Source organism: Sebastes umbrosus, chromosome 16 (assembly GCF_015220745.1).
Source record: "Sebastes umbrosus isolate fSebUmb1 chromosome 16, fSebUmb1.pri, whole genome shotgun sequence".
Classification (NCBI taxonomy): Eukaryota; Metazoa; Chordata; class Actinopteri; order Perciformes; family Sebastidae; genus Sebastes; species Sebastes umbrosus.
This window is the reverse complement of record NC_051284.1, coordinates 8,117,868-8,140,563: the sequence shown is the minus strand read 5'-3', so window position 1 is coordinate 8,140,563 and position 22,696 is coordinate 8,117,868. Positions and strand designations below refer to the sequence as shown.

At 38.5% G+C, this 22,696-nt stretch overlaps 1 long non-coding RNA gene across 3 annotated transcripts in view; it reads right to left on the bottom strand.

Annotated features, from left to right (window-relative positions):
- LOC119474808 overlaps window positions 1-22,696 on the bottom strand; it is a 408,694-nt gene that overhangs the window by 381,655 nt on the left and 4,343 nt on the right. The gene's annotated exons all lie outside the window — the stretch shown is intronic.

The following is a 22,696-nucleotide window of genomic DNA, read 5'->3' as shown; positions in this document are numbered from 1 at the left end:
AACTATGGACAATCATACGATTAATCTTGATTAAATATTTTAATCAATTGACAGTCCTAATTCAAATGTATGGGGAAAAGCTAAACTTTCATATTTTCTCCTTTTCTTTTTACAATGTCCTGTTTCTTTTTCCTAAGTTTTATTTGACTATTTGAGATTATTAAATTTGCACATTTATTAAAAAAGATGAATATGGTTGGTTACAAACAGAATTATTACCAAATGCATGTCATCATTGACCCATCTCCTTATACTGTATGCGTGGGTGTATGATGCATCTATTTTGGTAATGTGTGCACATGTGTTGATATTAGCACGGCAAGGTTAAGGATGTTCACAGCTGTTTGTCATTATAATGAACTCGAGAGTCAGAGGGTTTATCTGTCTGTTGCAGTGTTAACATGACTTAACGCACACAGATAGACGCACATATTAGCACACACGAGCACTCACACATACATTTGTCTCCTGAAGTGTTGAATGATTGTCCAAATTAATTTATGGATGATGTCATTAGAGCCAGGAAGAGATGGAGGAGTGTGATTGAGAAGAAAAATGGGAGGCAGAGCTGAGTAACTGAAGCACACGGACTAAAGAATCATACAGCACACACACAGCCAATGTGTCACACTCCGTCTTTAGTACGGTCTTTAGTATGTATGCCGCGGATCATGATTCTGTGCCATCTCCTTCATTTCAAGTCATTTATTATTAATGTTTTAAATCTCATTATTCAGTCTTTGACGGGAGCAAAGGATGAAGTCAGGTGACGTATATATAAGGTTATAGATCTGCGTAGGAAGCAGGTTGGGTTGTTCGTGTTTGTGCCGAAACAAACCTTGTCACATCATAAAGCTGATTTATTTGTCAACAGTGACTATGTTTACATGCACTTTAATATTACACTATCATTCAGAATATGACCCATTGTTGTGTTATTTAAGGACTTGTTGTTTTATTCTTTAAAGAAAAACTGAGTGATGAAAAATAATGTGAGACAATTTGACACCTTTTTCTAGAAAAAAAAATCAAACCTGAATAATCAAGTGACAGAGGAGTGATCTGTAATGGGTAAAAAAGGTGATATGTTTACACTCCATTTGTAGATTTCATACATTTGGTAATGTTTAAAAGTCAATTCTAGGTGTGGAAATTGATATTTTCCAGTATATGCTTATACAGTGTTGCTTCCTTCTTGCTTGTTCAATAAAAACTAAAATATAAAGTCTCAATATGAGGCAACAGTTACTGAGATTTTCCAGCGCAGGATTGGTTGAATGGTTTTCTGTGGTGCTTCTTTTGGCAGACCAAAGCATGAGTCAGCAAAATGCTAAGTAGTCTGATTGATTTATACGACTGCATCTTTATACAGTTATTATTCTCCTCTGCTAGACCCGGCTGAACTCTATTCTCTTTTGTTCTGCTCGGGGAGTTTGCAACCTTTTTGAGTTTGATTTATGATCAGCTAAATACAGTATTCACTATCTATAAAAGACTAACACACACACATACACACACATATGCTTGTGCATCGCCATGCTAATACAGAGAGAAGTATATGGAAAACACAACTTCAAACCCAAACAAACACACTCAAGCATGCACTCGCAGCACACACACACTATCAGTCTGTTTGCCCTCCGCCTGCAGGCATAGATTTATGACTTTGTTTGAATTCTCTATTAGGAGACAATTATAACTGAACATACACAGTAACTGTTTCCTATCCCTGATACTCTATATGCAGTGCATCATATGAATGCATCAGATTTTCATTCATAGTAGTTCATACTATTAATCGTTTTATTTTCTAAATTCTTCCATGTGATGGTTAATCGAATATCTTTAGGGATAGTTTTAATTATGTATTATAAGTTGCTTAGAACTAGTGTTAGGAAGTTAAACAGGTCCTAATAATAATTCCTTCTATGGTAAATGGACTTGCATTTATATAGCGCTTTTCTAGTCTTCCGAGCACTCAAAGCACTTTACACTACATGTCAGCATTCACACACTGATGGCAGAGGCTGCCATACAAGGTGCCAACTTTGTCCATCAGGATCTAATCTAAATACTCATTCACACACCGATGGCACAGCCTTCGGGAGCAATTTGGGGTTAAGTGTCTTGCCCAAGGACACATCGACATGTGACCAGAGGAGCTGGGGATTGAACCACCGACCTTCTGATTGGTGGACAACCTGCTCTACCCTCTGAGCCACAGCCGCTCATCTGCCGCTCTATAAAATCTATTTTATATTACTGTGAAAAAATCACATTCAAACAACTGGATTTATTCAAGTTTCTTGCCAAAAGCTTAATTTTACCAGATTACATTTGAACACATCATGATACAGTTAGAATTTAGTTAAGTTAGTTTACTTTCCCGAGAGCAATAAAAACTTCACACAACGGGACGTCTCAAATGTTGAATGTTGTCAAGGGATGAGTTAAATCACTGACTGTACCATAACAAACGCTATGGCTCTTTGAAAGGGATAAAAAAACACCTGGTATCGACATTCAAAAGCTATCCAGGAAGTTAGATGGGAAGGGAGAAGAAAGAGGTGAAAGTGATAAAAGGTGAGGCCAGAGGAGTAAAAGAGCTGGAGGAGGAGAATGAGCAGGGATAGAGAACAAGATAGATAGTAATCAAAGACCTGAAGGAGGACAAGAAAGAGAGTAATTTAAGACCTGGTGATTGAATCTGTCAGTCATCCTCCTCACGCTTCTACTGCAGAGGTTCACTGTGGGGAGAAGAACGACTGACAGCAATTAACAAACTCATTTCATAGAATCCATACTTTGCATGAGCGTGAGAAGAAGAGGTACAGAGCAGCGGAGGAAATGCTCCTCATTACTCAGCTGTCCTTAGGGTATATATCCTTCTGTTGTCACTGGAGCTTTAATCAGTTAAATACTCATAATTCACACAAGATTTTACTACTTTGATGTTTAATCGCCTCTTTCTGTGTCAAGAGAAGGTCAGATTTTATATATGTGTGTGTCTGGGCTGCATAGATGTGTGGGTTTGTTTACTTTTTCTTGCATGCATGCCAGTAAGAGATTGCACTTGTAAAATCATCAAGACAATTCATGGGATCAGTGATGACACATGATGGCTCTCTTGTAAACTGTAATCTACAAAATAGAATAAAATAATACAAATAGAAAGATTCACCTCAATATAATCTGTCAACTGATCAAAAAAAAATATGGAGAAACTAGTAGTAACTATAAGGTATAAAACAACTTTTGGTCTTTCTTTTTCAGTAAATGGCACATAATGTGCATATGCAGTACCTTCAGAATTTAACATTTTCTATACAAAAGTGAAACAGTGGCTTAAACAACAAAGTGAAAACTGAACAACTTTTGAATGGATTCACTTTTCACATAAATTTACATCAACATAACCACAAAACATTCCAAATAATGATAAATAATAGATAATAATAAATAAACAATAAAAAATAATGCATATTTGTTTTAACGCTACTATTTTCTTAACGCATTAATGCAACTTGCAATTTTTAGGTTGTAGTGGACTCAGTTTTACAGCTAGAGTGAAGTGGCAGAGTGGCATCATATGAAACTAGAAAACCTAAGGAATCCATTGGTTAAACCATGTTAGGCCAGGCTAAAAAACGCTACAAAGTTATGCTAAATTTTGGCAAGGAAAAACTGGCATGGCCATCTCCAAAGGGGTCCCTTGACCTCTGACCTCACGATGCGTGTATGAAAATGGTTTCTATGGGCACCCATGAGTCTCCCCTTTACAGACATGCCCACTTTATGAAAATCACAAGCAGTTTGGGGCAAGTCATAGTCAAGTCAGCACACTGACAGCTGTTGTTGCCTGTGGGGCTTGAGTTTGCCATGTTATGATTTATGCTAAATGCAGTACCTGTGGGGATTTCTGGACAATATTGGCCATTGTGTTCTGGTGATAATTGATTTCAAATAATAAACATATACATACATTTGCATAAAACAAGCCTATTTGCCCACTCCCATGTTGATAAGAGTATTAAATACTTAACAAATCTCCCTTTAAGATACATTTTAAACAGATAAAAAAAATGTGCGAGTGATTTGTGATCAATCGCAATTAACTATGGACAATCATGTGATTAATCGTGATTAAATCTTTTAATCGATTGACAGCCCTATGGATCAAATGACATCTTGTTGGAGAAAGGTAGCTTGTGGCGATAATCCCACATATCATCATCGAGTCCCCCTAAAAGCTGAGAACATGGTGTTGTTGTCATTATTTTTAAAGCCAATAATCTCTTGGAGTGAGCTATAGCATAAAAGGGGCAAGGCATTCTGCTTAGTTTACATATTCTATATCAATAACAGTAGAACAAAGGCAACACCATCTAGATGCATTGACACAAAGGTGAGGCTTCTCCCACTCTAAATGACTCAGAGAGTGCTGCACATTTACCACATCTGCTGTAAATGAGATCTCAGTATAAAGTTGCTGAAAAATTGCAGCATCCGTTGTATTGGAAAGATACAAATGTTGATTTGCTTACTAAACCATCTTCTAAAGGATACAGTGCCCAAGGGACTAAACTGGAGATGTTATTCTGGAACAGAGAAGATGAAATCAGTGACCCAGGTCTTCCTGCTTCTGCCGCCATTCTGCCAGAATGTTTACACTGACCCCAATACGGACAAACAACTCAAATTGAAGTGTTAGGGCGATGAATATGTTGTGAATATATTAAGAACTCCTGCCAAGGGCCTTTCTGAGATATTACAACAGCTTTTCCAAATCCGTTCAATACATACAAAACAGAATTTTAGAACTGACACAGCAGAACAGTCATTGATTGGCTATAAAGAGATGGATGCAAATAAGGTAACCACTTTATGTAATGACAGACAAGAATGAATGTCCTCCATTTCACTCTGGCTTGCTATTCTGCAGCACAAGAAATCATTTTCAATAACGTATTTAGGACTGAATGTTATAGAATCTAAAATAACTGCAACAATAAATGCTATTTGAGCCATTTGCGACGTATTTACCCGAGTTAATGCATTTTTGAATGGCTGGAAATGTTCGCTTTGCAGTCTCCTATTACACACATCAGCTGTTTAGATTATTGTGATATATTGTGTCTCACACAGAGCACACATTTTACTTTTGACACATAAGTGCTGACAGCATTATTAGCTGTGAGACAGCTCCACCAGTTTAAAGGCCAGGGATGGAAAGGGGAATAGAATATTTTACTTAAGTAAAAGTACTGTTACTTTAAAGACACTTAATCAAACAAAACTAAAATAACTTGCATAAAAATGTACTCAGGTAAAAGTAAAAATTAGGTCAGTCAAAATGTACTTTGAGTAACGTTACTGCGTTACATTTTTTAAATACATGACGAATACTTCTTTTGAATAAACGGTTGTCCCGTTAGCGACCAATCTAACATTCTTGCAACCCGACAGTAATCTAGCTAGTTCTGAGAGCTATTCTCACCTGTTTGATAGCTCTTTATTGTCTTAAGTGATCAGTCCTGAGAACAAAATGCTCAGAGAGCTATTGGGTTGTGTCAAGGAGGTAACCCGCAAAATGCGAGATGGTGCAAAAACTCTCACAAGACTCGCTGACCAATATCCTATCCTAACCTTAACTGTTCAAGGTCAATGCTTAACCTTAACCATTCAGGGTCAATGCCTAACCTTAACCATTCAGGGTCAAAGCCTAACCTTAACCATTCAGGGTCAATGCCTAACCTTAACCATTCAGGGTCAAAGCCTAACCTTAACCATTCAGGGTCAATGCCTAACCTTAACCATTCAAGGCCAATGTCTATCTTTAACCATTCATGGTCAATGCTTAACCTTAACCATTCACGGTCAATGACTAACCTTAACTATTCACGGTCAATGACTAACCTTAAGCATTCAAGATCAATGCCTAACTGTAAGCATTCAAGATCAATGCCTAACCTTAACCATTCAGGGTCAGTGATTAACCTTAACTGTTCAAGGTCAATGCCTTACCTTAACCAATCAAGATCAATCACTAACCTTAACTATTCAAGGTCAATGCCTAACCTTAACCAATCAAGATCAATCACTAACCTTAACTATTCAAGGTCAATGCCTAACCTTAACCATCTTGTGAGTTACCTTCTAGACACGACCGAGCTATTGGGACTTCCTTGTGCTAGCATGCTCCCAGCTGGTTAGCGTGTTAGCTTACCAGTTGCAGTAGTTCACTAACTAGTGAATAGCCCCTATGTCACCAAGTTTCTAGCACAGCCTATTTTGCATAGACGAGTGGATAAACTTTGCTGTGCCTGCATCCTGTGACTGGACCTCAATACCTATGCAAACACCAGAGTGACAATACAAAATAGATATGCACCTCCAGGCCAGGCCAGGGGGATTTACCCATGTTCTTGATTGAACTTCACAGCTGTAATTCGAACAAACTGAATACAAGTTACTAGCTTTTGGCTGATTAACACGTAGAAAGAAATAGGTCTCTTTCATAGCAGACATTTTGACTCGTCATAGGCTACTGGAGCAGGAAAACCCCAGGTGTTAATATCATTAACAATGGTTCAGTTCTATTGAAATGTCACAGTGAGCGATCATGCACAATACAAGGGCCCTTGAACAGTCATTATCAATGTTATTAATTGCACCTGTGCTTTTCTGCAGTAATACGTCAAAATGTGACATCAAGATTTGGCAAAATGAAAAACTTTTCTTTGTAAGGGTATATAATGGAAGGCATAAAGGTTTCCAATTCACGTTATTTGACAATAATCCTTTCTGCTTTATAATGAATCACCCTTTCATCAGTTTTACCTTCCCTTGCATGGAGGTTTCTGAGTAAAGAGATTATCGACACCCATGTGGTTATTCAGTAAATTCAGAGTACTTAAAGAGTAAAGTCAAGCACATTGATATAATGCTATAAAAATGTACTGGTTTGCTTGCTACAAAGAAGCTGTGTAGGTGTATCTTGTCATTATATTTTCTAGCTTTTTACACCATACAGTATTTATCCCAGGCAGAGCACAGTTGCCACTTTTGTAAATGTAAACATAACACTTCCTTTGAGGGTTTTTCCCTTTGAAACATGAGAACTCAGAAAATCAAAAGTAAACGGATGCTTTAGAAGTGTCATGCTGTGGTTAAAAATTGTCACAATGGACAAAAAGTGGCGTTCATTATACACGCTCCAAACCTCATAGGTTTATTTTCCAAACATTCCAGTGCATTGAGGAAAAAAAGTGTGTGGAATTTTCAACCCAGTGGTTGCAGCAACGTTCGCAGCAACACCAGCTGTGAGATGTCGGCAGTGTCGTTAACACTGTCATCGTTGTATTGTCAATAGCTAAACAGCGAACATTTTGATGATATAGGCAGGCAGTTAAACTGTTATCAGTTCATTAAATTGGCGTTATTAGTGGTTATAAGCCTCATAGATGTTGGTCAGTAGGGGCTTGCTACACCCACTAGTAGGTTTCATCATCTACTCTCATGGGCGATCACCGAAAAAAGGAATAAAAGAAGACAACAGTGGCCTCTTGCAACCGTAGAAATTATGACAGGAGCAGAAGCGGAAGTCACTGCAGTTTAAATGGCGTGAAACTCCATTTAGGGTGGAGGTAGTGATGGATGGGCCACAAAACACAGGGCTTTTTCCCAGGAGACTGGAGTTTGCATCCTGTGTGAAACCAATAAGGTATCGTTTTCTTTGTGTTCACAACCTTAAGTTTCACTTTCACTTTTTCAAATGTTATTATTTTGAGCTAAAACACAATCTTTTTCCCAAAAATGAACTAAGTGGTTTTGTTTCCTAAACCTAAAGAAGCTGTTTTGTTTGCATTCAAAACGTAACGTTTCATTCAGTTTGACATGTTATGCTGTGATCAGACCAAGAACGAAGCAAATTTTTTGCCTCGCCTTGAAAAACATAACCATTTTTGATGCTTTGTACATGTTGTGGAAGTCCCAGATATGTCAGAAAACCAAACGCCATGTGTCTGGGTTCATAACTTCACCCTGCGGCGAGCTGTATTCACATACAGTGACATTGCACTGACTGTATCTAGCAAGCCACAAGTCATCCTGCTCAAAAGGATGCCAAAATAACTACATAATAAGAAAACAACTTTTAAAATGCTAGTTTTCTTGCTTAAGTTGAAATATTTCAACTCCCGCGAATGACGCAAATTTTGCGTGTTCGCTTTGCGTTGCCTGGCGTGAATTCGCCTCTTTGCATCGACTTTGTATGTAATCGTGTCGCACGAAAAGTTCACTTCGCTCTCGGTGTGAAAGTGCCATTAGGACATGTTGCTTTTAAGTTTTGCTTTCACTTTTACAACGTAGTACGTGTAGCAGGCCCCTACTGACCCACATCTATGAGGATTATAACGACTGATAACGCCCATTTAATGACCTGATAACAGTCAAATCGGGTGCAGCAAGTGGGCAACATGTATTAGTTTCTGCTGTACACTGCTTTCGCTACTCACATAAATGTCTTGCCATCCTTGTGGGGACCAACCCTATTTCTACACATCTTAAACATCATAGCATAAACCACAATCCTGACCTCTGAAGTTTTTTTAACCCTAAAATAAACTTATGACTTTTTGACTTTTCAGTCCCCAGAAGCAGTCTGATTTAAATAAGAGCACACACTCACAAGCGCGTCAGATACCATCCGCTCCTCTGCAACCTGATTGATGTGTGCTCAATTTAAAGCTGCTTTAAATCCAAAGATTCTATTAATTCTGAAGGCAAAGGGAAAAAGGGACATTCATAGATAAGACCACTCTCTCTTGGACTTAGTAATTAACAACTTGGAGGAAAAAACTTTGTGCGAGAGTGTGATTTTTAGATGATGTCCGATGTTTCTGTGTATTTGTATGTGTGAAACTGTGTCCTTCAGTGTGTGTATGTGCTGAAATGAGCACACACACAACCGCAGATTCTCCTTCTCCCTCTTGCACGTTTGCTTTGGCACAATTTGCAGTTAATTATGCAGTCCCATAGAGCAGGCTTATCATTTTAGTAGCACTCTCTAAATTAACCTTGGCATTAACTCAGATTACCTTCCAGGCAGCAAGGCTGCAGTACACGACACAGAAATATGCAAATATAATTGATTACTTCCAGTTACTTCTGATATAAAGAAATAACCTGAAATCATAGAACTTAATGTCCATTTTGCTACATTTACTGCACTGATCTCTCACCAATACAACACTAGTGTAATTGTTCATATCATGATAACTATAAAGTGTTAGGTAATTCTTTCTTGGAAGATATACTTGTGCATAAAAAGTGATGCATTTAAAATTTTCCAGAACCAGCAACAAAAAACTGTTGGTTTGGACTAAGTAGAGGATGAGGTGGGGATTTATAATGAGCCGTGATTACCATCATGGCATATTTTACGTGAAAGTCACATCGATTAAGCTTAGAAACGTTGGCATTAAAGTGAACTGCATAATATCCCCAGCTGGTCCCAGCTGTTCATGGTGAACTGCGTGCTCTTAAAGCCCAGACAACACCCACAGTCCATCCACACAGGTGCTTTCACTTATATTGCCTGATTCTCAATATTGTGTGCAAATGCACAGATTTACACTGTTATCATTGTTATAGTTCATTGAGTTGAATGACTTTGGTCACATGAATTAAACAAAAAGAAGCTAAGTGACACTTTACAGAGTATCCAGTTCTAAATCGGACACTCTAATGGGGCAATGAAAAAAAGGAAGTTACTGCTCACAACCAAGAAATCCAGCACATAACTCCCAATATCCATCCATCCCAACCCAGTCCCAGAATAAAATACGTACATTTCTGCAAACTACGGATTGACTGACTCTACGTTTCTGAACCAAAAATATGTTTCATATTAACATCTCTACATACGTGTATATCACTGTTACAGTAATTTAACCGCTTGCGCTTTTGCTGTTTCAGAACTGCATACTCAATTACATTTAGGTTGAGACAACAAAACGACTTGGTTAGGTTTAGTAAAGTATGTTTTGGGTTAAAGTAAGTATGTTACTCTTGGTTTCAGACGGGACAAGAACACCGGTCTCCTGGGTGAAAGTGCCATGTTTGACTAATGCATCAATCAACCCCGACCTCCTCCCTACCCGGACTTATGCAGCCTTTGATTAAACGCATTTGTGATACGTCAAATAGAAACGGAATCATCACTGCTGATGCTGCACCAAACTGCCCGTCTATCTCTCCATTTTACCCTCGTGAACTAGACCCCAAGATACTTGAACTCTCTCACTTGGGAAAGTGACTCACCCCCAACCCGCATGGAGCAGAGAACCATGGCCTCCGACTTGGAGGTACTGACTCATCTGGACCGCTTCGCACTTGTGGTCTGATGACGGTCTGATGAAGCCAACAGAATCACATCATCTGCAAAGAGCAGAGACGCAATTCTGAGTTCCCCAAACTGGATACTCTCCTCCACCCGGCCGCGCCTTGAAATCCTGCCCATGAAAATCACAAACAGAATCAGTGACAGGGACAACTCTAGCGTAGGCTAACACCCACTAACTCTTAGTTAAACAAAGTGAATATATAGGTGTATGCATTTTGTTACCTTTGGACAGAGCCAGGCTAGCTGTTTCCCCCTATTTCCAGTCTTTATGCTAAAGTCAGCTAATTGGCTGCAGCTAGCTTCAGATCTACCGTTCAGACAGTGGAGCATTTAAAGCTAAAGAGCCAGATATTCCCCTCAGGAGTTGGTAGAGACCAAAAGCAGAGCCAAGAGACAGTACATATTGTACTTACTGTAAAATAATGGTGACTTTGCTGTTGTAAACATTACTGTTGCTGCTCTAGAAACAACATTTAGCCTAGTTATGTTTAAAATATTAACTTCTAATCCGGTTCTGAATTAAAAAACAACCATGCTGACATACTGTAAGTCTAGCCAATATGCACACTTCAATATGTGTTTATTTATCGCAAGTCATATCGTCATCGTCAGTATTGATTAATGATGTCCCCCACGGGGACAGTAAAAAAAAAAAGTATATCTTTGATATGGTACATCACACATTTTTCTCATATCGTGCAGGCCCACTAACAAGCTCGCCATATCAACTTAAAAGGAGATAATATGTCAGTGTTTTTAGGTGCTTTACTAAAAGATGAAATATTACACAGGGCATCACAGACCTATGGTATGAAGCAGAGCTCATTATACTGTGCACCTCCACTCTCCCTCAGATCAAAGTCAGCTGATCAGCCCCATCTTGTATGCCTTATCGTACTACGCTAGATTCGTATCATTTGTCACTGAAGCTTGACACAAGGTGAGATGAGAAGGGAGGGGGGGTTGTGGGAGATGAGAAGACAAGAGAGAGAGATAGTGATGAGCACAGAGATGATAGACCTCCTCTACCACATATTAACCTGCACCCTGGATGATTGGATTGTAATTGGATAGAGCCAGAAGCCATGCAGATACAAATGTACCCATGATGCACTGCAGATTCAGGTTTCATCAATCAAATGTGTTAATGGAAGTAAACCAAATGAAGAGACAGCAAGCTCAGATAAAGATCATATGAATGAATGTTTTCTGATGTGGGAAAATAAACCAAGTGTTTCCCATTTAAAGGTTGTTAATATCAATTTTGACATGGATAAATATATATTTTAAAGCTGCACAAAATGTTATTAAAGATACATTTTCGCCAGCTGGAAACCATGGCATCTTTCGAATACACTACCTGTTGATTTGTGCGCCCTACAGGTGGAGGACATATGTGTTATTTGTCACCTCATTTTGGGAAACGCATCATAACAATATGTATATATCACTCACATATTATAGCCCCGCCATTTGTAAATCAAGATAAATATATAAACACGTAGCAATTTGCATGAGAGCAGCATGTTTCTCCAGGACTTTGTGCTTTACACTGACTGAGGGAAAATGTGATATTATGCGCATTATCTGAGAGTAATCATAGATTGATTTATTACTGCTGAAACAAACAAATCACCATAGCTACCACTGAGAATCCTTTTACCACGTTACTGTTTAGGTCGGTTTTATGAATTGAAGCAAATTTATTTTGGTAACGCTTTATAATAACCATCCTTTATAAATGGTAAATTGATAAGTAATTAAAGATAGTTAACAGTTATTTTACTGTTAACAAACAATAAATGCTAATAAATCATTTTTACTAATTATTATTATTTCTATAACATATGCTATTTTAACAGTTTATTATATATATATATATATATATATATATATATAGTAGGGCTTCGATTGAAATATTTAATCACAATTAATTGCATGATTGTCCATAGTTAAATGTGATTGATCGCAAATCAATCGCACATTTTTTATCTGTTCAAAATGTACCTTAAAGGGAGATTTGTCAAGAATTTAAAACTCTGATCAACATGGGAGTGGGCCAATATGTTTGCTTTATGCAAATGTATTTATAGATTTATCATTGGAAATCAATTATCAACTCAAAACAATTACAAATATTGCCCAGAAACCCTCCCAGGTACAGCATTTAGCATAAATAAAATATACTCAAATCATAACATGGCAAACTGCAGCCCAACAGGCAACAACAGCTGTCAGTGTGTCAGTGTGCGTAAAGAAATGTAAAAAGGAAAGAATACAGAAAAATAGGGAAATAAATAGGGGATGAAATGCTAAGGGAAAGTCATACAGAAATAAATAAATAAATACATAAATGTATAAATACATAAATAAATAAATACACACATTTAAAAATAAATATAAAATAAATAAATACATTAATAAATAAATGAATAAACATAAATACATGAATAAATTAATGCAAAACATAAATGAATGAAAAATAAAAACATATATTTAAAATTAATAAAAAATAAATACATTAATAAAATAAATACAAAAATTAATTAATTAATCAAAATAAAACATAAATAAATGCATGAATAAGTAAATCAAAAAATAAATGCAAAAATAAATTAATTAATTAATTCAAAAAAATAAAAACATAAATAAAACAGAAAGTTAAATGGAAGAGTAAATAAATAAGGGAATTGATAAAAAGATAAATAAATAAAAAAGCAAATTAAAGCAGAAATATCAATTAATGTCATTATTCATTCATTTATTTTTTTGATTTTGGCAGGTTCCGTTGTCCATAGACAACCTGTGACAGAATGCTTGGCTTTTAATTCATCCTGTCCTGTGGCCCGAGAAGATTCTGTACCACCAAATATATCCAACACCAAATTGATGATACTCTGAGGAAGAATCTGTGTCTCAGTTAAAGATGATGCGATGCTTTTTTCCCTGTCTTAGCTTCACTTTGTGATTTAGGTTGATAAGACAGCTGTCTTTGAAAATGTAAATCTAGCATATGGTGTAGCTTTAATGTCAAGTGTAAATGAGATCTATGGCTCAGTCCTATTATATAGTAGCCTACTATAGAAGATGCATGTTAGTGACAGGTGGAGAGGATGATGTGATAGATTGATAGATGGGATTGAGAGTAAATGTAAGTGGGATGAGGAAATGACAGAGCGGGTAGCTAATAGCGAGAGAAGATTTTAAATGGCAGTTGGCTGCAAAGTGCAGTCAAGCGGCAGAAGAAAAAGATGGAGAATGAGGAGGATAGAGTGAGAGAAAAAAGGGAAGACAACAAATATATTTATGGCAATGCTGCAGATTATGATCTTATCAAAAGAAAGAAAAAAGTAAGTAAGAAAGGGTGAAAAAGATGAGATGATGGAGAGAGACGGAGAGGATGAAGAAGAGGGTCGGGCAGAGAAGGAGAGGACTGGATTATCAGGGAGTGAAGAAGAAATAGCCACATGATGTTTGAGAGGATTCGGTGCAGGGCAGAGATGAGAATAGGATGAGGGAGGATGAAAAGGGGGCAGATTGGAGGATTAAAAAAAAGATAACTGCAGTAAAGGAGGATGACAGGGGGAGAAGGGAAGGTGAGCGATTTGAAGGAGGAGAGAAGGACGGGGGAGAATCCGTTGGAGGGAGAGAAGGATGACAAGATGATGAAGTGGGAAGGAGGATGTGATGAAAGAAAGCAGAATGAGGAAATAAAGAGAGAAGGAAGATGGGGTGGATTGGACAGTAAAAAAGAAAAGGGAGAGTGAGAGAAAGGGGAAAAACACTGAGCTGATTTCCAGCTGATGGATTTCGTCCATATCTCCAACACCTACACACTCGTTTACACACACACTTGTTCCCTCCCATCACACGGGGTGGACAGAGAGAAATTAAGTGAAGCTGTTTCTACCCCAAGGAGCCCATTCCATCTTCTACGGAACATCAATTCACACACAACAGGCCACAGGGAAGACATGTCTGTGAGTGTGTGTGTGTGTGTCCATGTCCAAAGAACTGTATGCGGTGCTATCCGTCTCTGGAGAGAAAGACGATGATAATCCTCCAAATGTCTCCCAGTCTAATAAACCAACCAGTGACTTCCAACATAATATTATGTGACAAAAAATAAAACATCAATTTGATACTTCAAAGTTTCTCTATAGAGAGGTGAAGTCTCTCCCCTTCCGGTGGACACCATGAGACATTATTTCGGACAACATATCACAAACTGCGAGAGACAGATAATTTTTTGATCCTGTTTGAATTGCGCCATGAATCACATATGATATTTGTCAGTTTTAAAGATCATTTTGCAAGTGAAGACAGTCTCAGTTTGTCATAAAACTGTTTAAAATATTGTCCAGAAACCCTCACAGGTACTGCATTTAGCATAAAAAATATGCTCCAATCATAACATGGTAAACTGCAGTCCAACAGACAACAACAGCTGTCAGTGTGTCAGTGTGCTGACTTGACTATGACTTGTTCAAAACTGCATGTGATTATCATAAAGTGGGTGTGTCTGTAAAGGGGAGACTCGTGGGTACCCATAGAACCCATTTTCATTCACATATCTTGAGGTCAGATGTCAAGGGAACCCTTTGAAAATGGCCATGACAGTTTTTCCTTGCCAAAATTCAGCATAAGTTAGGTCCGTTATTTAGCCTCATTCACGATAAGCTAGTATGACATGGCTGGTACTAATGGATCCTTAGGTTTTTTAGTTTCTACCTCTAAAACTGAACCTGCTACAGCCTCTGAAAAACAGTAAAGTCAGTCAGGATCACCTGCAATCCTTCAGAGGGTTAACATTTAAAACAAAGCCCAGTACAACCTCCGAAAGATCTATTGCGTTAAAGATATTAGTGGCATTAAAGCGAATTTGACTTTGACAGCCATAATATTTATTAAACCTAACCAAGAAATTTTGTTGCCTAAACCGAATCGTAATTGAGAATGCAGTTTCAAAAAGGTAAAAGTGCTACGAGCAGTCAAAACACTACAACATTTATATACACGTATGTAGAAATGTTGATACAAAACATATTTTTGGTTCAGAAACATAGAGTCAACCTATCTGGTTTGTAGAAACTTACAATGTCAACATATTTTATTCTGGTGACTGGATTGGCGGGTGAAAATGGATGGAAGGATAGATGGATGGATTGATGGAGATTGGGAGTTATGTGCTGGATTTCTTGGCTGCGAACAGTAACTTCCTTTTTTTCATTGCCCCATTATGGTGTCCGATTGAGAACTGGGTACTCTGTAAAGTGTCATAAGCTTCTTTTTGTTTGATTCATAAGAGAGTTATTTAGTCTCCTTCTTGACAAGCTAGTATGCCATGGTTGGTACCAATGGATTCCTTAGACTTTCGAGTTTCATATGATGCCAGTATCTTCTCTCTAGCTTTAAAACTGACCCTGCTACAATATAAAAATCAACAAAAAGTTGTGTTAATGCATTAAAGAAATTAGAGCCATTTAAACAAATTTGCAAACTCTGACAGCCATAATCTTTGCATAGCAAAGAGATTTTTTGATAATGCTCTGAATCCCAACGTTTAACTTTATAATGTAGTTAACTTACATTTTCAGTTAGTAAAATGGCTGAAGTCAGAGTTGATCTTTTAAGAAGTTTGTGATACGGCATGATGAGCCTGGCAGTGGTTTTCTTTTTTCCACTCAAAATTAGCATTTTATGGAATAGAAGACTTGAATAGAAGTGTTTCAGTAAATGTACCTTGAGCAATAAAAGCGTAGCCATATGTCCACTGAGCGTCTCTTTATTCGATGGCAGCTGAGAACAGATGTTGGGTGAATACTGGCCAGCTGTTGAAACTGCTAAGAACCTGTGGAAAGCCATGTGCACTGAGCTAAAACTTTACATTTAGAAATAAAGAAAGTGAAAGAGATGCTCGTTGAACTGCCTTCTTTCAGAAATTGACGCGCACAAAAAAAAGAAAGCAGCTGTGTAAAGATGGTAAATGGACTGGTATCCATCTTCATGAAAGAGCTGTGATCACCAGCCACATGACTGATGACTCTGCTTCAACCACCTTATGTGCTGAGGGCCACAGATCAGAGTGTGGGGGTGTGCGATTCCAATCCTAGGCCAAAGGGGCCAACAGACATGCTAAATGCTTTCCTGTCTCCATTGTGTCACACTGGTGCCAAAGGGCCAAAAGCCTTTCACCCACACACATACGGTAAGCACCTCACCTGTCAGGAGCAGCCATTTATTTCAATTACATGACCAGTTTTCCAATTCTCTCTCACGCACACACAATAAGGTTGCCATAGGGAGCTGATGTATTGCCCCTTTCTCCTCCCTGTAGTGCAACGTTATACTCATGGTTCAGTACTGTGACCCTTATAGGAAAAATTGAACATTATTGATAAGGGCATACTTGCCAACCCTCCCGATTTTCCCAGGGGGGACTCCTGTTTTTCATTTCCCTATCCTGGTTTCCTCATAGGGTCACAATTCTCACATATTTCTCCCTATTTCTGATGAATGTTCAGTCGTTTTTTCCCCCTTTTCATTATTTTAACATGTGCCTGGCACTGTACAGCATGTAAAAGCTCTACTGTTTTCTCCCGGACCGACCCGTTCTCACTCCCAACTCGTCAAATACCGCCGCTTGGTCAGTGTCCCTCGGCATCAGAGGCCGACACATGGGGTACCCCTCTTGCGTTACGTTTGGATGGACGTGTCAATATACGCTGGTAACATGCATAGTGTCCTTTTAAAATAAACTTCCATCTTCACAGGAAGATAATGTTCAGGTAACACAACCACTTATGTAGGGTTAGGAGACGGTCGTGGTTGACGTTAACTTTACTGACTAGCGACTCACGTGACTGACGATACCGACGAGTCACATGACTAAAGAATGACGTGATAAAATAAGTCAACGTTAAGTGACCCATCCACCACTACTCTTGCCCACCCTGAACAGACTCACGCTATTAATACTACGTCACTTGCTCTGACCGACGAATAACGCCGCGGCTGAGTTTACAATTGAGTTAGTTGAAAGCCCGGTTCGTCAGTAAAGGGTGCCCCCCCTGTGCGTTGGTTTCCAATGCCAAGGGGCACTTACCAAACGGCGGTATTTGACAAGTTGGTAGCGAGAACAGGTTGCCCGGACAACAATACAGCAGCTACGACTCTGCTTTGAATAATAATGTATGTCTATGTGTTTTTTCCACAAAAAGTTCAATTAGTTAAATTTTCTTAAAAATCACATCTACTCCTCTCTTATTGAAAAATCCAGAATCAATAAATATGCACAGCATTGCACTTTTCAAAAGTTGAACTGCTGGAAACAGGTTGCTTCCTACGTCACTGAACAGTCTATTCTCAGTGTAGATGACCTGGAGGCTTCACATCATGGAAATTGTCCAGTTTATTGCCAAGTAGGTTTTCACAGACAAGGAATTTTCGTTGGTGTTTGGTGCATACAATAAGCAGAGTAAAAGAACATAAAAATAAAAGCAAGTACTGCACAAGTCAATAAACAAATATAGAATAGGACAAAAAATACTATAAAAATATGCACAACATATCTGTTTTAAAATGAAAGAGCTGAACAGTTTAAAAGTAGAAGTGTTGTGCAGAATTGTGCAGAATATTGTCCAAGGGATGGGCAAAAGATCACAGTATGAAAGTATACGATATACAGAGATAATAGTCCGAAAGATGAACAATGATTGGCTCAAATCTAGTTGTGATGTCATAAAGTCCTGCTCGTATGTACACGTGTTAACTCCGATTTAAAAAGGTAAGCACAGAAACTTTCCCCCTTCAGCAGATGAATGTGAAAACAAACTCTGCACATACACCAGTCTGTTCACACCTCCCAATTAACTCCCAATTTTATTTAAAAACTGAGACAGTGAACTGTTAGATGAAGCGCAGCAGGTGACATGTATGGCAGGCTCTGATGATTGTTGCTCACTGTACAAACAGGAAAGTATTCCCAAATGTAGGAAAATCTGGCAGGCTCCATTGAAATTTGGCTGCTGAAACCACCAACAGGGATGGAACGGATGCACAAATACTGTCTCGCCAACGCTGTGATTTGTCAATTCATTTCTGTTAATAAAGTCTTCTAATAAGTGGCGCCACATCAACTTCCTCAGGCTTGAACCAAAGCAGAATCATTCATTAAGAAGCAAATAACTATTTTAGGAAGCACCTACACTGTGCATCACTTTTCTAGCAGTCCACTCGGCGTGTTGGACAAACGGCAGCCTGAAAATAAAACACTCACTGTGTCACCGAGTACTGTTGGAAGAAATGACATCAATCAGCTTACATCTCTCACCTCCTTTACTGCGATTTAGCAGTTTGTAAAAATTGAAACTGAATGGCATAGCACCTCTGACAATTTGGGGTGATTTTTTCCTACACACTCACTTTGGTGACCACAAAGATGAAGCACTCAGGGGAAAAAAAAAAGAGTGGCAGTTTTATAAAGAGGATCAGAAGTAGGGCTGTCGCAATAACCGCAAAACTGCACTATTGACAAGCCAACCGCTGGGGATGGCAAGCAACCACCACAACCACTATGTTCAGTTTTTCTCTTTTTTGAATTCTTTGCAATGGGAGCACCATGTATTTACACTAGTACACTACGCTACCAATGGCAGAAGGGTGACAAGGCGTTGAGTGTCTATTCTGTGCTGCGTTTGGTGTTTTTTATGGTTGAAGAATGTTCAACTTTAGAGTAAAACACAGAGCTCGTCATTGTCACTTTTTACCCAGCCGCCCAATAACAATGGAGGGTGGGCAGGACCAGGAATTGTGATTGGCCCCGGTGCAAATATCTTTCTTCGGCCCTCGCTCCAAAGACAAGCACACGTTCATGAGCACACACGCTTGCACGTATACACACAACCACTTCAGACAACTTCAAAGAAGACAACTGCTATGCCACCATGGAGAGGCTCACCATGCAACTCCCATACTGCAAAGCAGCCTTAGATCAGCACCACAGAGAGCAGCCGGAGTGCCAAATTTATCAAAGCTAACTTAACACCCTGCCCTGGACTCAGCAGCCAAATGTTATCACAGATACAGATTTAAGTAGCTGCACATTTTCCAACATATGAGACACAGTAATTTAGATTTAAATCCCTGATCCCACTCCGTAATAACGAAAAGAAAACCAATACTCACCCATTAGGAGTTTATCCTACTGGTCTTTTGTGCTCCGCAAAGTCATTAACAACACATATTGCACTGTTAAGCAATCATTATCACCACCGCGTAAATTATTTCCTTCTTAATCAGAATCTCCAAAGCATCAATAAAAAGTAACTGTGAAATTATTACATTAGGTATTTATTTTGGTGGGCTTTTTATTTGGCAAATTAGAGGGCAATTTAGTTGTTTCTAGTGTGTGTGTATGTGTACAGAATAAGAACAAGAAGCAAGGGAATGGAAGATGGAGAGAGGGGGTTAGAGAAAAAGAAGAGTTACAGAGATGCTCCCTGCAGAGCTAACCTACTGATGTCTGTCCCCTCAGGGACGGTGACCTCATACACAGACAGACAGAAGGGCAGACATGTAACATTTTGCTAACACGATAGTGGGAGCAAAGCAATTGTTAAAAACACCAGCAACAGATTATTATTTCTGATGTGATGCAATAAATGTTTCATTTTACACAAAATGAACCGAGGGCATCATCACTTTGCAGATTGCATGTCCTCTGGAAAACAATTGTTACTTATTTATGAAAATACATGCTGTTGCACATTCACACAAACATGCTGAGTTCAAAGGAGTTATTAAAACTGAGAAGCACGGAGGGTTCAAATTAACCTCATGATATCAGGGTCGAAACCGCAGATTAATTACTACTCTGCAATGCATTCTTAATTATTTCTTATATACTGGCACAAAGCTAAATGATATGTTTGACTTAGGATTTACGTTTTAACACAAAACTGATCAAATACAAAGATGCTTTGCTTTTGATATGTCATTGATGAACATGATGCAGAGCCAATATAGTCTACTCAATAATATTATCATTGTAGAAATAATGGCAAAAATAAGCATGAATTTGCACTAACTGCAACCACGTATGTGCATATAAGAAGTAGATGTAGTCATCGTGACGTCACCCATTGGATTGTGGACTACGGTTTTGAAGCCTATTTCGGCATTTTAATTTTTGGCCGTCGCCGTCTTGTTTTTTTGGAACCAGAAGTGACACGAGAGAGTGGAGCTAAGTACAACCCAACGCTGAATGAGACATTTTGAGGGTACCAAAAATGTTTCAATATTCATTCATGAACTGAAAACACACTGTGAAAGGGTTAAAGTTCTAAGACGAAAACATGGACAGCTTCCAAAGTAGACCATGCCGTTATAGCAACCTGTCAATCACAAAGTAGCCACGCCCTAAAGCATCCCGTGCTTTATGGTCTATTTGACTCTAAATGGGACCATAATTTACTAAATGAACATCATGCTGTATTGAAGAAGACTTGAAACTAGCGATTGAGACCATAAACTCATGTTTACAATGTTTACTGAGGTAATAATTAAAGTGAGAAGTAGGGTCATTTTCAAATAGACTTCTATACAATCAGCTGAAAGGTTATTATGAAATTTTTGCCCGATGATACCAAAAGGATTCTGCCTACTGACGCTTTAAGTTTGCTTGGTCTGGACCACAAATTATCCATTCTTGCCTTTAAGTCCTAGTTTCTTCCAATTCTGAAGACAATCCCCACACTCCTAGAATCAGCCTTCTTAGTCATGTATTGACTCATATAAGGAACGATGGCATATCAAAATCACAAATACACCTCCATGCCTGGGTGTTTGTGTGTGAAGAGAAGTACGTATTTGATCAACAATGCCAATAGGTTGTTTGACATTACACTCTTCCCCAAACTAAAACTTTAAGAACACAATATGTGTTGTAACAAATAAAAAAACTTTGGACTTTTAATGTGAAAATCCTTTCAAATGAGTCTGTTTCTCCTGTAATAGTCCTTGCATTGTTCCATTCCCTCTAACAAGCTAATCAGACTAATGACCTGTCAATCACACATCAAAGACGACGCCCAGGGTACAGCACGTTTCCATATTTGGAGCTTGTGATGAAACTATCTGCAATTAAAACCTGATGTTAGAACCAGGAAATAAAGATAATGTGGGAAGCAATCAACAGTTATTAATAGCATTTCTGGGAGCTGGTGGCAAGACAAAAAACATAGAGATACCTAATTTAGTTTACAAAAATACAAGTTTGAGTTTCCTTTTGCTAATGTGGCGCACACTACAAGAGAATCAAGCCAATTTTGGGCCCGATTCCCCCCTCCCGACAATTGTCAGCTCTAAACATTATGTGTGTGTGTGTATTATTATATACCCCGATCGGCTCGGAAGTCCATTCTGGCCACAGCGATTTCAAATCGAAAATATGAAACATGTTCCATATTTACGATCAGATATCCTGTTGTGTGTGGGGAACCCCGAGGACAGCCAATGACGCAGTCACGTGGGAAAGAACGATAGCCAATTGAAAACCAAGCTGACTGAAGCGGAAGGACAACAACCGCCGTCACGGCGGTCGTGGCTAATGCATGAGCTAATGCAAAACGTGAAGCATAAAGTAGTAAGATGGAACTCAGAAATGGTGGCAGCAACACAAGTGTTTATTTAACGTGTGGCTATGACATCATCCATCATGAATTTTTAGTACAAAGTAATGCAAAAACAAACATCCCCAATTCCGCCAAGTTTGTTTACACTAAAGTCACGATTGATTGCCAGAGATGTTGCGAGATTTCTGGGTTCTCTTGTTGTTCATGAATGGAATCTGTTAGTGTGTGGTGTGCTGTTTTAGCCAAATCGTTGCTCACCACACACTATAGGAACAAAACTGTTAAATTTAACATAACATGTGTGTGGGGTCTCTCACATTTTTAATATCTGTTAAGATTTGAAAAGTATTTTAGTGTGGGCCAGCCTTAAGATTACGCAACAGATTTACAATTTTATGGATCTTTCAGCCAAACATTAGGCTAAGCCAAAAGATGCACATGCACTGTAAACCTCAACTTTACTGAGAATATGTTTAACTGCACATGGTTTCTCACCTCCCGCTGCCAACTAACACACAAAAAGCAATTTTCCAAACTCGTATTCACAGCCAATAATGCAGTAGGCCTACCTGTCAAAAACACACACAAACCAGGCCTAAACTTCAAACCGCACACAATGCAAATACAACCTGTCAAAGAAACACACACACATAGTCCC